This window comes from Cryptomeria japonica, chromosome 2 (assembly GCF_030272615.1).
Source record: "Cryptomeria japonica chromosome 2, Sugi_1.0, whole genome shotgun sequence".
Taxonomy (NCBI): domain Eukaryota; kingdom Viridiplantae; phylum Streptophyta; class Pinopsida; order Cupressales; family Cupressaceae; genus Cryptomeria; species Cryptomeria japonica.
Genome location: NC_081406.1, coordinates 45,301,771 through 45,318,739, shown reverse-complemented (window position 1 = coordinate 45,318,739; position 16,969 = coordinate 45,301,771).

The following is a 16,969-nucleotide window of genomic DNA, read 5'->3' as shown; positions in this document are numbered from 1 at the left end:
AAGGTCGGGAAAATCAGTCTTTTAACCCTAATTGACAAGTATATAAACTACATTTTCTCTCTCATTTTGGGTAGAGGAGGAACATATGTGAAAACGATATTCAAGCATTCAAGCATTCAAGCAATTGATCATTTCAAGTCTCCATTCAAGGCTAAGTGTTGCATTCAAGTCAAGGATTCAACCATTGAAGAGGAGATCACTTACTACATGCTACATACAACATACAACATACAACATCTAAACCTTCGCACATAAGGATACAAACATCCTTAGAACAAGGTATTAGTACTTGTTTTACATTATAGACATTTACATTTACAGCATTTCTCATTTCTTGGTTAATTCTAAAACCGGGGTTTGACCTAAAGGCAAACCCCTAATCCCTAACCCCCCAATCATCTTCGCTTTTCTGTGTGTAGGTTGCAGGTACGTGACTGAAATTGAAGATCTGGAATCCTTGTGCAGAGACGAACAGATCCCCCTTCGTTTCGTGGATTTTTTGGAGGACCATGGCGCCGGGCGCCATCATCCCAACAACTTTTTCTCAAATTTGCAGGACAGCGCCGTATCGACATTTTACTGCTAATTCCAGGTCCGCAGCTTCATCCTATATCCCTATCTCAGTTTATAAAGCGAATCTTTGTCACTTTCTATGCATTCCTAGCTTAATCCTTCTATCAACATTCTTTACAAAAGAGGGTAGCCTTGCTGTCTTAACCCTTGAAACTCATTTAGCATCCAATCTTGCATTGTGTGGGATTGGATCTTGTGGGTTTCAACCCCTCTTTTGAATGTAAAGTCTCTCCCCTAAGTGAAAACCATCAACCCTAGCGAACCTCCCTTCTCTCTCCTCGGAGTTGGAAGAGGGGACTGCAACTAGGGTTCGATTGCGATTTTCCGCTTTACATTTTGGTGAACCCGATGTGAACATCCTTTCTGATTATTCATGATTAGATCTGAAAATTGATTCCTTGATTACATTTCCATGTTTGATCTTTTGCAAAATTTTAGAGGTGATTGCATAAAAACCCTAAAATTTCTTTTTAGTAATTGAACTTGTGAAATGTTTAATTGTTAATGCTTATTTCAGATCTGCCCTTCTATTACAAATTATCAGTTCATATTTGTGCTTTAATTTTGAAAATTAAGTGGTTAAGTGTCAAAACCCTAATTTTTGAAACCCTCTTGATTCAACCTTTGTCCGACAATTTCACTGATCAAAACATTTCCAAATCAGCTGTAACTTTGGATTCCGCAATAAAATCACAATATCTTTCATCCCTAAAAATTTGGAAAAAAGTTGCGAGGACCGTGTGCACTCCGAGCGCCATCGTCCCCGACATTTTTTCTGAAATTTCGGGAGCAAGATCTTACTATATTTTCCTGCTAAAATCCAGAATTTTGGCTGATTTTATCAATTATAACACTTTCAAAATTACAGTCAAAGTTGGTCTTGTGATTGCTTGGTTTAGGGCTTCTAATCATTCAAAAATCATCGAAATTGAAATTTTTTGTCAAAATTGTGTTCTTACTGTTCTAAATCTGAAAAGTGTGTTTGCATTCATTCGAAATTTCAGTGCTTTATTCAAATTCTTGCAATTTGTGACTTTTGAAATTAAGTGCTTAATTACAACAACTTTAATTTCCGCTTTCAAAATTGAATTTTGCATGAAATTGAGTCAATTTTTAAATTTCAAAATTTACATTGCTTTTGACATTCCCTCTAAAATCATAAAATTCAAAATTTTAGTTTCCCTCTATTTTTTCAAAATTCAAATTTTGCATTTTTTCGACAATCTTGGTAGGGTTCAATTTTGAATTTGCAACTTTAATTTGGCCTATCTACAGATCGTAAAATCACTCAATTTTTTCAGATTAGCTTTAAAATCATCATACCTTTCATCCCTGCAAATTTCGAAAAAAGTTGCAAGGACCATATTGCACTCCGAGCGCCATGGTCCCGGACATTTTTTCCGAAATTTTGGGAGACTGTCGTGATTGCATTTAACAGCTTAAATTTAGAAGATTGGTTGCTTTTACTGAAAATTGCTACCTCTAAAATTCAAAATCTTCTCTCTCTTTCTAGTGCATGAGTTTTACAACAATAAGCCCTACTTACACTATTCCCATTAGATGAAGCCGTAGAATTAAGTCTTTCCGAGGTTTGATTACCGAGGAGATGGAACCTAATTTGAATAGCCTTTTTAACGAGGACATGGGTACTTCCTCTAATCCTCCTAATGATGAAGAAGCTCTCCATGAGGTTTCTATAGAACAACTTTCGAAATTGGATAACCAATTTGATGATTTTCACAAATGGATGTCTCATGAGTATCCTGATAGTCAAGCTCTTCCTTTAATTGAGGGTCTAAAACGCATGCTTCAAAGTGATAAGAATGGAATTGATATTTTGCGTGGTATTGCACACATTGTGGATTCGAATGTGATGCCTATGAAGAGTTGTGCTGAAACTTTGGGTTATACACAACCTCCTACACAAGTCAATCACTCTATCCCTTTGACAACTTCTATTGCTAGCATGCCTACCTTAACATCAAACATAATGACTACTTCTATACAAGACATTCCTCCCATGATTACTAGTCATGGGGGCAATCCTTCTTCTTCAATTAACCCTCTTCCTTCATTCAATCCAACTTCTTCATTCATTCCTTCAATGAGTGTTCCTATTACATCTTCACAAATGAACATGATGCAAGGGGGCAATTCATTTAACCATTCCATTCCTCCTTGTAGTGTTCCTCTTGTCCAATCATCCCCTATGATTGACTATCATAGAGTCCCACCACCTTACTCTCTACCTTCTTTCAATAACATAACACCTCCATCTCAATCTAACACGTCTAATATGAATTCTTCGACTGAAGCGACCATTAATAATCTTGCACAAACTGTCTCTTCTTTACAGCAACAAATTGCCTCTATGAATCAATCTAAGTTTAGTGTGCCCACATTTGATGTTGCGAGCCCACTTTCTCTTGACATTGTTCGAGCTATCCCTCCTAAACATGTTGAAATCCCGCATTTCTTACTCATTTCGATAACGTGCTCCTTTCCTTTCTCATTTCTTATGTGTATCACTACGTTAAAACAATCACCCCCGTTTAAGTGTGTGCGATCGCTTTAACGTAGGGGGGCATACACCCCATCTATCCCTTCAAGATATTTGAAAATTTCTTGGTGAACTTAGCTTTGCCTTGAAAATTTTTGGTATTTCTTTTGCATGACTCATAGTGAGGGAACCTTACTACTGACAGTCATGGTTCTCCCTCATGATCTTCCCTTTTACTTTGTCAATCAAAGTCGTAAGATCCGTAGTCCACTGGGGGCTTGGTGTATCTTGCCTCCTTGACATGGTGAAAGTCTTTCAATGTTGTTTCCTTGTACTTTACCGGAAGTATGAGCGTACGCTTATACTCCCGCTAAAGTGGGGGCGAAATGTAGCATCCTAAAATTGCGACACTTGCAATTTCGACTACATTTCGGTCTTCACGATGGCGACGCAACACGCAACCTGAATGGAGACCCCGAAACCTGATTACGACACCAAAAACTGCATTTTTCAAGCACCCTGGCCTGAACCTCCTTGCACCCTGCTGTCCCGAGAGGTGGGACTAGAGCGCCCAGCGCCCTGGTCCCTGGACCTATTTTGGGCCCGGTTTCCTATGAGGACTTTGGGTTTTTTTGTTTGCAAATTGGAAATTATTGTTTCCTGGTCGGCCTAAGGTCGGGAAAATCAGTCTTTTAACCCTAATTGACAAGTATATAAACTAGATTTTCTCTCTCATTTTGGGTAGAGGAGGAACATATGTGAAAATGATATTCAAGCATTCAAGCATTCAAGCAATTGATCATTTCAAGTCTCCATTCAAGGCTAATTGTTGCATTCAAGTCAAGGATTCAACCATTGAAGAGGAGATCACTTACTACATGCTACATACAACATACAACATACAACATCTAAACCTTCGCACATAAGGATACAAACATCCTTAGAACAAGGTATTAGTACTTGTTTTACATTACAGACATTTACATTTACAGCATTTCTCATTTCTTGGTTAATTCCAAAACCGGGGTTTGACCTAAAGGCAAACCCCTAATCCCTAACCCCCCAATCGTCTTCACTTTTCTGTGTGTAGGTTGCAGGTACGCGATTGAAATTGAAGATCTGGAATCCTTGTGCAGAGATGAACAGATCCCCCTTCGTTTCGCGGATTTTTCGGAGGACCGTGGTGCCGGGCGCCATCGTCCCAACAACTTTTGCTCAAATTTGCAGGATAGCGCCGTATCGACATTTTACTGCTAATTCCAGGTCCGCAGCTTCATCCTATATCCCTATCTCAATTTATAAAGCGAATCTTTGTCACTTTCTATGCATTCCTAGCTTAATCCTTCTATCAACATTCTCTACAAAAGAGGGTAGCCTTGCTGTCTTAACCCTTGAAACTCATTTAGCATCCAATCTTGCATTGTGTGGGATTGGATCTTGTGGGTTTCAACCCCTCTTTTGAATGTAAAGTCTCTCCCCTAAGTGAAAACCATCAACCCTAGCGAACCTCCCTTCTCTCTCCTCAGAGTTGGAAGAGGGGAGTGCAACTAGGGTTCGATTGCGATTTTCCGCTTTACAGGTTTGAAACAAGCACCTAGAGCATGGTATGAAAGATTGCACTCTTATTTAATCAAAATTGGTTTTATAAGAACTAGTGAAAATAGTAACATGTACATGAAGAATGATGAAAATGGAATACTGATCTCAGCCATATTTTTTGATGATATTATCTTTTGTGGAAATGACTCTCTATGCAAGAACTTTGGAAATGAAATGAGGAAAGAATTTGAGATGTCACTAATTGGTGAGATAAAGTATTTTATAGGTTTATAGATACTGCAAATGAAAGATGAGATTTTCATTACTCAACCCAAGTACATAAATGAAATCTTGAAGAAATTTGGAATGGAGGATTCAAAACCAGTAAGTACTCCTATGACTACCAACTATAAACTATCAAAGAATGATGAATCTCCATCTGTTGATGAGACACTTTACCAATCCATGATTGGAAAGCTATAATATGTTGTTCACAACAGGCCAGATATAGCACATGCAGTAGGTATAGTTGCAAGATTCTCTGCAGATCCCAAGGAAACACACATGACAGTAATCAAGAGAATTTTCAAATACCTGAAAGGCACTGAAGATTATGGCTTAGTATATCAGAAAGGAAATTTTTTTGATTTAAAAGTTTATACTGATATTGATTGGGTAGGCAACATTGATGACAGGAAAAACACAAGTGGAGGAGCTTTCTTTTTAGGAGAAAGACTAGTAAGTTGGCTTAGTAAGAAACAGGGATGTGTTTCACAGTCAACAACAGAAGCTGAATATGTTGTTGTAGTATTGAATTGTACCAATATAGCATAGATCAAACAACTATTGGAAGGCATAAATGAGCAAGTTATTGAGCCAATAACTATATTCTGTGACAATACTAGTGCCATAAACATTTCAAAGAATCTTGTTATGCACTCTAAGACAAAGCACATCTCTATCAAGTATCATTATCTTAGAGAAGAACTTCAAGAGAAGAAATTGGTGTTGGAGTATGTTAGCACAAAGGAACAAATAGCAAATATCTTCACCAAGCCACTTGCAAGGGACACTTTTGAGTATCTCAAAAGTCAGTTAGGGGTCCTACCCCTATCTTCCATTCACTGACCGAGTTTGGTGAAAGCATCAATTTGATGACTCTACAGAACATCTTTTAGGAGTTGATGTTGATTTACACACTTTAGGATGTTTTCTAAAGGTGTACAGGAAACAATAATAGGGAACATGAATTAAAGACAAAATGCTCTGATCGAGACTAAGTTGAGACCAGCAGAGGAAATCACTTCATACAAGAAGAAATTATGTTTTAGTTTTCTTTTTGGCATTGTTGTCAAAGGGGGAGAAGACTAATGATAGGGGGAGAGCATTTCAGCATTTCAACAATCTGAATCTGAAATATTTAGGTCAAATCAATTGGTTTTGTCATCAATGCCAAAGGGGGAGATTGTTGGCATTCCAATTACAATGAGAGATTGTTGGCATTTCAATATGGATATTGAGAAGGTTGTTGATGATTCAGTATGATGTTGTCATATCTTAAGAAGTATGTTTTGAAGAGAGTTAAGATGTCCATAAAAGACAGAAAGAATGTGATGAATAAGGGGAGGAATAAGTTATTCAATGGGCAACTATTACCAAGTTAGACAATGATGAGATCATGATGTTTAGATTGTTTTTTGATATCCTACATATGCTATTGTTTCTAAGGTTAATACTATACTATGTTACCAAGCAAAGAACCTAGTCAGTAAACCCTAAGGAACCTAGTCGGTAAATCCTAAGGTTATCACTATCGGTTAATGAAGGTAGAATGTCTACCGAGTGAAGTTTAGTATTTACCGAGTTGCAACCGAGTAATAACAGAATGCATTGAATGAATAAAAGCACTATTTAATGAAGGAAGCTGATGAGCTGGTTATGATTAAATGATTGTTACAATGTGCATAAAGGTTGTTAAGGATCTATGGCAATGAAAGATCGGCAAGAAGATCTATAGCTCAGATTGAACCGCAATACCCTAGCCCAAGTTCCAAGAAATGTATGCAAGTTTTAAGGCAGGGTAAAATGTTTTCAGATCAAAGGATACATTGAACTTGGTGAAGTTTGAAGATCTGATGGCTATGATTGATCATGGGAAATGTGATCAAGGAGATTAAGCGGTTGGCAAATTGTTTATAAATAAAGAACTGTTGATAAACAATGCATGCAGGCAAGTGTAAGCACAAGGATGCTACATACTAATTACTGAGCACTGAAGCTTGAAGACCTATTTTGATAATAGAGTATAGAGCCCAGCAAAAGGACAAGATAAGTCCTATGACTAGATTGTATTGAGCAAATAAGAATCTTCTTTTGCATTTTTAGATGTGAAGTTGCAGATATATTTTTATTACTATTATTTTCTAAAGTGATAGAAAATCTCTTAACCGAGTGGACTTAACAGTCTTATTTGTAAAACCCTCCAGCAAGGTGACATTCTTATTGAGTGTTTGAAATCCTTTAACAAGGTCACTTCTAACAAGGTGAAGATCCTAACAAATCTGAGGGAAATCCCTTAACCGGGTCACATCTAGCAATGTGTTTGTAATCTTTAATAGGATTTTCTTTTAACCGAGCATACTCTAGAAGAGTATATTTCTTAGTGGGTTTGAAATCCCACAGTGGTTTTTCCCTATTTGGATTCCCACATTAAATCTGGTGTTATATGTTTTGTGATCTTATCTGTTTATGAGTTTGCATGCTTTACAGTTTTTTTGATAAGGTTACCGAGGTTAAATCTGTTGATTTTATGGAAGATTAAGTTTGTATGATTCACCACCCCTCTCATCTTATTAGCTTGGCATCTCTACTAAACATTTAGTATCAGAACTATTAGTAGCATCCTTCAACACATCAATCCTGAAGGATTTGTCATTTGTAGTACTTGACTGATGCGGAGCACATATCTTTTAGTTGACTTCATGAAGGGGCAGAACCCCTAATTCACCTCTCAAATAGGTAAATGTAGTCTTCAGTAAGGGCTTAGTGAATATATCTACTAGCTACTCCTTACTAGAAACATGTTGTAATACAACCTCCTTATTCTGAACTTTCTCTCTTAAGAAATGATATTTAAGCTCAATGTGCTTAGTTCTAGCATGCAATACCGGATTCTTGGAAATATTTATTGCACTTGTGTTATCACAAAATATGTTCACCAGTTCAGATATAGGTACCTTAAAACCTTCCAATACATGCTTCATCCAAATTGCTTGAGTGTAGTTCATAAATGTTGCTACATATTCTTCTTCAGTTGTAGATTGAGAAGTACAGCTCTGCTTCTTACTTGTCCATGATACTAATCTTCCACCAAGAAAGAACACTCCACTAGTTGTTCTCTTCTGGTCATCAACATTGCCTCCTCAATCGGCATCATTATATACCTTGATAGTATAGTCACCATTATATGGATACCACAATCCATAATCAATTGTTCCTTTAAGATATCTAGGAATTCTTTTGACAACTACCAAGTGGGATTCTCTTGGACATTTTTGAAAATGAGCAACTATGCCCACTGCATGAGCAATATCCGGTCTACTGTGCACCACATAGTGCAGCTTACTGATCATTGATCGATACACTTTTTCATTCACCAGTGCTGAATCATCTTCCTTAGTCAATTTACAGCCATTTACCTTCGGTGTACCAACCGGTTTGCTTTCCTCCATACCAAAAGTCTTCAATACCTCTTTGACATACTTGGACTAGGTAATAAAGACACCCTCTTTCATTTGTTGAATCTGTAACCCAATGAAGAAATTTATTTCTCCTATCAGAGACATCTCAAACTCTTTCTTCATTTCATCTACAAACGCATGACTCATTCTATCATCTCCTCCAAAGATTATGTCATCCACAAACACTTCACAAATCAGAATCTAATCACCTTATGATTTTAAGTAGATGTTGCTATCTTCACTTGTTCTTTGAAATTCAATCTTCACAAGATGAGACTGTAGTCTTTCATACCATGTCCTAGGTGCTTGTTTCAGTTCATATAGGGCTTTGTGTAATCTACACACCATGTCACTATCTTCTGATAAGGAAAACCCTTCTGGTTGCTCTATATACACTTCTTCTTCTAGGATTCCATTCAGAAAAGAAGACTTCACATCCATCTGATAAACCTTAAATCCCTTAAATGTTGCAAATGCAAGTAGCATTCGAACACCTAATCTAGCAATAGGAGAAAAAATTTCTCCATAGTCTTCTCCTTCCTCCTGAGCGTATCCCTTGCATACAAGCTTGGCCTTATTTCTAACAACTGTGCCTTCTTCATTCAACTTATTTCTGAAAACCCATTTGGTACCTATGACATTTTTATGTTCTAGTCTGGGCACCAAAGACCATGTTGCATTCTTTTCTATCTGGTCTAGCTCTTCTTCCATTGCTTTAATCAAGTCTTCATCTCTAAGAGATTCTCTTGATGTCTTGGGTTCTAATTCAGAAATCATGCAAGAGTTCTCTTTCACTTTTCTTTTAGTGAGTATACCTGCATCTTTATCTCCTATGATTTGCTTTGGATCATGGTGTAGCTTCACATATCTAGGAATGATTCTAGCCTGATCTACTAGCTTTTCTTCTTCACTAACTTCTTCTTCTTCTACAGCTTCTATTGGTGCAGGAACATTGAGATCTTTACAAGTTTCTTCCTTAACAGGTTCCCAAAAGGCTATACCCGATTCATCTTCCACTTCTTCACTACATGTTTCCTTAGGTTCCTCAAGGGATTAATCAACCCTAACATTGATACTTTCAACAATCTTCTGTGTTCTATTGTTGTAGCACTTGAGAGCTTTGCTCTTAGTGGAATATCCCAGAAATATTCCTTCATCACATTTTGCATCAAATTTGCTCAAATACTCACCTCTCTTGATATAACACTTGCTACCAAACACTTTAAAGTAGCTCATAGTGGTATTTCCCTGTCTAATACTCATAAGGGGTTTTATCTTTACCTTTCTTGATGAGTACCGGGTTCATAGTATAGACTATAGTGCTCACCGCTTCTCTCCAAAAAGTGTGAGCAACCTTTCCTTGAATCAACATTGTTCTAGCTACTTCAACTACAATCCTATTATTTCTTTCTTCTATACCATTTTGTTGAGGTGTCCTTGGGGCCGATAGCTGCCTCTTAATACCATTGTCTTCACAGTACTTATTGAATTCATCAAAAGTGAATTCTCCTCCTTGATCAGTTCTCAGGAACTTTATCTTTTTATCACTTTCTTTCTCTACTAATGCTCTGAAAGCTTTGAACTTTCCCAATGCTTCAGACTTGTCTTTCAACAATGTGACCCACAACATTCTTGAGTAGTCATCAGTAAGAATCATAAAATACCTATCTCCTTGAATACTTCTAGTTTTCATAGGACCACACAAATCAGTATGCACAAGATCGAGTAAATTTTCTGCTGAGAATGACTTACCTTTAAAAGTTGAGGAAGACATCTTCCCAAGTTGACATTCTCTGCACAAAGAATTCTCAAGTTTGTTCAGCAATGGTAATCCTCTTACCACCTTGATCTTACTAGCTTTAACAATGTTATCAAAGTCCATATGATAGAGTCTCCTATGCCATATCCAACTATCATCAAACTTAGTCATTAGACACCGACTTATCTTGGTGTTCAACTGAAATAGGTTTCCTCTGGTCTGCTTGCTAGTGGCAATAAGTTCACCATTCTTTCCACTTATACTGCAAACTCCACCTTTGAATTCCAGAACTAGTCCTTTGTCATTCAACTAAGAAACACTCAACAGGATATGCTTAAGACCTTCTACCTAGTAGAGATCATCTGAACTACTCTTTCCATTCAGTGAGATGGATCCTTTAACTTTTACCAAGCACGATGCATCGTTGCCAAATCTGACAACACCTCCATCATATTCTTCCAGAGACAGAAATTTTCTTCGGTCACCAATCATATGATGAGAACAACCACTATCCACTATCCACTCATTGGAGTTGTCAATGCGAGCGACGAGCTTTCTTGTCGGATACTTCTTCCTTTACTTCTACAAACACTATGTCTTCATTTTCTTCATCCTCTGATTCTTCATTAGTGACACCATCCACAACAACTAGGAAATTTCTTTTGTTTCCTCCTTTATATTTTCTAAACCTCTCTGGTTTGTCCTTATTGTCATTGTTAGGACAATTAACAGCTATATGTCCTATCTTGTTGTAGGAAAAACATTTCAAAGGAAGTTTACCTCTATACTTTCCAGTTCCCTTCGGAAGTCTTTTAGCAAGAAGGGCTTCGAACTCCATTAGAATCTCTTCATCATCCATATTTTTGCATTGTCTAGATTCATAGCTGGTACTAGTTTCTTTTCCTTTTATGGATCATACAATAAATTCTTTAAAGGCTAACTCGGTCTTCTGAACACTACCATAATAGCTATTCAACTCATATGCAGTTAACTTTGCAATAATAGAGTCTAAGGATACCTTGGTTTTATCAATAGACCTTAGCTCTTGGATAGCTGCTACTTTGATTGCATAGATTGGTAACAATGATCTAAGAACTTTATTAACAATAGTGGCATCTTCAATCATTCCACCAGTGCTTTTGATATAACCAACTACTGTCTTAATCCTAATACCATACTGCTGAATGGTCTCACCCTCAACCATCCTCATGTCTTACAATTTTACTCTAAGGCTTTCTTCCTTAGCTTTCTTTACATGCTCATCACCACCATAGATGGTTTCTAGTGCTTCCCATACCTCCTTAGGAGTGTCTTTGTCTTGAACATCAATAAACTCAATATCTAACAAGTTGCTGATAAGAGCTTCCATAACTTGCCCATTTTCCTGGATTTCTCTCTTCTGATCATTAGTCAGAGTGCTAGTGGGAGTCACAAAAGTATTCTCAATATAGTTCTAGTGTTGATCACCCATACTCTTGATGTAAATATTCATTCTGTTCTTCCATATTTTGAAGTTATCTCTATTGAACATAGGACCTTCACTCTTCATCATTACAGTAGGATGTTTTACCTCAAGCTGTTAGGCTTATATCACCGAGGACCTGGAGGTGCTCTGATACCAATTGATGAATAATAATGAACAATAGATACCCCAATAGGTACTAAGAGGGGGGGTGAATCAGTACAGATAAAAACTCTCTGCAACTTATCTAGCTAAAGCAATACCAACTGGTTATCACCATTACTGAACTTAACCATGACAATACCGATTTAACATAGTAAGACACCAGACACCATAAACTGATAAATCTAAATACATCAAATACTATCAATGTACAACATCAACTTTCACCCATAAACATATGCATATGGTATGCTAGTAATACCATAACCTATTAACTTTGCATGCATGATCTTTCAACCAAATACTTCATAAACATCACATGAAAAATGCATAACACATAACACACAGATTTTTCATGTGGAAACCCAAATGGGAAAAACCATGGTGGGAATGAATATCCACAAGTTCTTTTTGAACTCTTTTGAAGCTCGCTCAGTTAGGAGCCTAGTCCAGTTAAAGACTTTACAATAAGGTTCTATTAGGAACCGATACTATTAGAGATCAACTGGTTAAGAGATGGCTATAAACCCTATTAAAGGTTACCTCGCTAGAGGATTTAAAGAACTCAATGATCTTGAGTCACCTAGTTATAGGTTTTACAATAAGCCTGTTAAAGCTACCCGGTAAAGGGATTTTGCAACTGTTGCAATGGTTAGAAGACAACAGGTAAAACTATGATCTGATAACAACATTACATGCTAAGGCAGATCCTTTTCTTATCCTCTACTCTGCAATCACACTCTACAGTTTCCCTCTTTACTATTCTAGCAAGTATCAAGTATCTCTTCACTCGGATACACACACAACATTTGCCAACAAATTTTTAATACAAACATCATTGACCTTATAGGTAACAGAAAGGTTGGTGGCATAAACCCTAAACCCTAAACATCTTAGGTTTACCACACAGGCAGTCTCATCCTGACCATCCAAACATATTGCATAGAGCATTTACAATTTCAAACAGATCACAAGTCGATATGCATCATTCATTCATCACCACTCATGGGAATCAGTAACCCATCACGTTTTCTTCTTATGCCACTAAGAAGAATAGTCATTCCCGAGGTAGACTTCAAACGCGATCGATCTTCTCATGCCTCAATCCTTTATTCTCTCAAAGTTGATGTGGCACCTCTATCACAAAGTATCATCAGTTCATCACACAAGCTAGATCGACAAGCCAATAACCATAGAGCTGAGACTACCAACCGGTAATCACACTTAGTGAAACCCCGGCATCGGTTCACTGAATCTCCTCATACCTCTTCATACCGGTTCACTTGAACTTATTGACATTAATGACAACATACATTATCATCATATCAACATACTGGTCCATCATATGCTAATGATATCCAACACCCAATAGGTAGATAATTTCTTATGCCAAGATAGTCAATAAAGGCCTTGTCATTTTGAAAAGTGACTAGTTGTGGAGGCTCTTGTCAGTCCCAATCAATGAGTTGTGGATAAATGAGTGGAAGGAAATCAATGGTCTCAAAATCAATGGGGGTAAGGGTAAAGACAAAATATTCTTCGAGTATTTTGATGCAACCATCAGGGTCATCGCTAGAAATCTCCTCATTAGCCTCGATCGTAAATGAATCTAAATTGACATCACTAGATGGGCACTTATCAATGGGAGTCTTCACTCTTCATGGTTTTGATCTAGAGCCTTGAGATGTTAAGGGTTTGGGATCCCAAAATGTTTTTATCCATGGATCTCCACTGTCATTCTTTTCTTGTGATGTAGACTCTGATCAGGTAGCTTGACCAACTCTGAATTTTCTATTAAACTCTTCTTCTTTTATGGGTTCATCTAGTTCTCTAAATGTTTTGGTGAGCTCATAATCACTAGATGAATTATTTTAACCCCATTCCAATTCATTAGAATCTATGGAGTAGTGTTTCTTTTCAGGTTGGTCATTAGAAATTGTGATCTGCAATGCTTTTGTAGGATTATGAGTGCCTAATCTAAGGGGTATGAAACCAAGTCCTTTGGAATGCTGATTTTTGAATGCCAACTCTAGTTGCAATGGTCAATAATTCCTTTATTTTGTAACCCAAGAGGGCTCTTTCCATCATATCCAAATTTTTGCAAGAATTTGTATCCTATGCCATATTTTTTTCACAAGGTATTTTGATGTGATCTTGTGTAGGTTCCTTGTAAAGCATTTTGTGGAGATCTTCTTCCATCTCACCCCATCTGTAGAATATAGTTGGATCCCATTTTATGGTAATGGTGGATAATTTCTTAGAGGGATGTGGTCATCCATAATCATTAGGAGAATCCACTATTTGTCTTAAATACATAGTTTGATTCAAAGTATACTCGCCCATGCCTTTGTCCTTGTATTTTCCTTTAAGCTCACCTTGTTTTGATGTGGAAGGTTTTAATGATTCTCAATCCACATGTGTTGATGATGGAGTTGCTTCTCTATTGATTGGAATTATTATTTATGATCATGGTCGCAGGTTATTACAATACATAAATGGATTTGGATCACCTCTTACTGTTACTTCTACTCCATTATAAAGAAATTTGATACATTGATGGTACGTTCATGGTATTGCTCTCATATCATGAATCCATGATCGTCCCAAAAGTTTGTTGTATGTGAGATCTAGATCAAGGACTTGAAAAAACACATCCCTCATGATTGGCCCAATTCTCAAAGGTAAGGTGACTATTCCCTTGGATGAGAGTTCTTCGTCATCATATGCTTTTATGGTGATCTTGTTCTTTGAATTCATAGTTTATTTAGAATATCTCAGTTGTTTAATAGTGTGCAATGTGCAAATATTCAAACCTGCTCCTCCATCTATCAAGACTCATTTAATACAATTTTTATAGAGGAAGGCCTCAATGTAGAGGGGTGCATTATGTGGTTGGCATATGGATAGATCATTAGCTTCTGTGAATGTAAGGTAATGTAGAATGGAAAGGTATCCCACCATGGCTTGAAATTGGTCCACATTCAAATCAGTGGGTAAGAGGTCTTTTTCAATGCTTTTTCAAGAATTGCCTTATGTGAAGGGGATATGCGCAAAAGCTCAAGGATGGAAATGAAGGTGGTTGTCTTACCTAACTGATCTACAAGGTCCTACCCATTCTTGGTAGATGATGAAATTGTGGTCTTAGATGGAACACCTTGTAAGGTGACTTTACTTCGATGGGTTGGGACATTACATTTGGAGGTTTCATTTTTGGAGGATGAAGAAGATGGTACAATTTATTTTTAAATAACTTTACTCCTTTGGGTATAACCTTTGGGAGTTTTGTCATTTACGATAATGGTAGAAACATAATTGTCTATTGAAATATGATTAATAGTTGAGTCATAATCATAGGACATCTTAGAATAGTTGGCTTGATTATTTGTTTTGAATTTTCCTTTATCATGTTTAGGGAATGGCTCCTTAAACATCACATGTTCCTCATTGGAGTTATGACCATCAACTTCTATGTCACCCTTGTCAATAAGATCTTGTATAACATCCTTAAATTTGTGATAATTGTCATTTGTGTGTCCTTTTCTCTTATGATACTCACAATACTCATCATCATTCCACCATGCAGGTTTTACTTTTGGTTCATAAGGTGGATTATCTGGTAGTGTTATGAGTTTTTTTGCAACCAATATCTTGAATTTTGTCTCAATTGTCTCTCCCAATGGAGTGTATTTCCTTTGAGGCTTTGATGGCCTTTGAGTGTTCACTTGATTATTCGCATTGGATGAACTTGCATTGGGGAAAGTCACTTTAGGTTTTACAACATTTGCATTTACTACCCCATCATTAATTTTGTTCTTATTCTTGTTCCAAAAGTGGGGCTTGTCTTTCCCATTTGATTCCTCTTTGTTTTCTTTGAATATCTTAATGATGCTTTGTTCAATAAGGACTTTCTCAGTTGCCAATCCTTTCTCAATGACCTCTTTGAAGATAGACAAATAATCTTTTCTTAGCTCATATCCAATATCCTTGTTGATATTTTAAGTGAATATTTCTACCATTTGTTTTTGTGGTATATCACAAAAGAATCTACTAGCAAGACCTCTCCATCATTGTAAGAATGAAGCAAAAGATTCCCCATTATTTTGCTTAGTGTTGCATAAGGTGGTCATTGACACATTTGTTTCAACATTATATGAGAAGTGTTGTATGAAAGCCTTTGCTAGATCACTCCATGATTTGATTCCAAGTGGAAGTTGGGAGAACCATTCCATACCTTGTGTAGACACCTAAAAATATCTCATTGATCATGTCCTAATTATTCGTCTAAATTACTTAAATAATTCTTTAATTATTTAATTAAGTTAATTAAGTAATTCTTCTAATTTCAAATTTCCTCATCATCTTACTAATTATTTCTATTTCAATTCTATCATCATGTAATCATTTAACCATTTTATAATGTTAATTAAATATTTATTATTTAATTAATTATGATTAATTATGATTATTAGTCCCCTCAATTTAAATAGTCTTTATTATTTAAATAAATCCATTTTCAATTTCTATCTCTATTCAATTAATCATTAACCCTTTTCTAAATATTCTTTTAATTTAAATAATCTTTATTATTTAATTAAATTCAATTTCTAAATAATTAAATAGTTTCTTTAAATTATTTAATTAATTCTTCAAATTTCAAATTCCCAATCCCCAAATTCTAACTTCTTCTCATTTCATTTAATTCTTCTAATTTCAAATACATGTGCATGATTTCAAAGATCAAATTGAATTTCAAAGTCAAGTAATATATTCAAATAACAAATTGAGTTTAAAATAAATTCAATATTTGAATTAAATCTCATGCAAAGATTAAATTGAAAAGCAAAGTCAAAATGCCAGTACATGCTAAATTAATTAATTCAATCAATCAATCAATCAATCAATTAATTAATTAATTAATTAATTATCTTTTCAATTCCTATTTCTATCTTCCACTTTATTTTTTTCCAATAAGCTTTCAATCAATTAACTATTCCATCTATTTTAATTGATCTTTTCAATTAATTGATTAATTACATCATTTCTTTAATTCTCTCCAATCATTCTTTTTCATCCTTCAATCAACTTTTTCTCAATTAGTTGACTGATTTAATATAGTCAATCAATTATGTTTCACCACCAAATCAGTAGTTCAACTCTCAATCAACATGTGATCTCACTTGAGTTCCACCTCTTAATCATTCTTTTCCACCTCTCATTCAATCCTTTCCAATAAT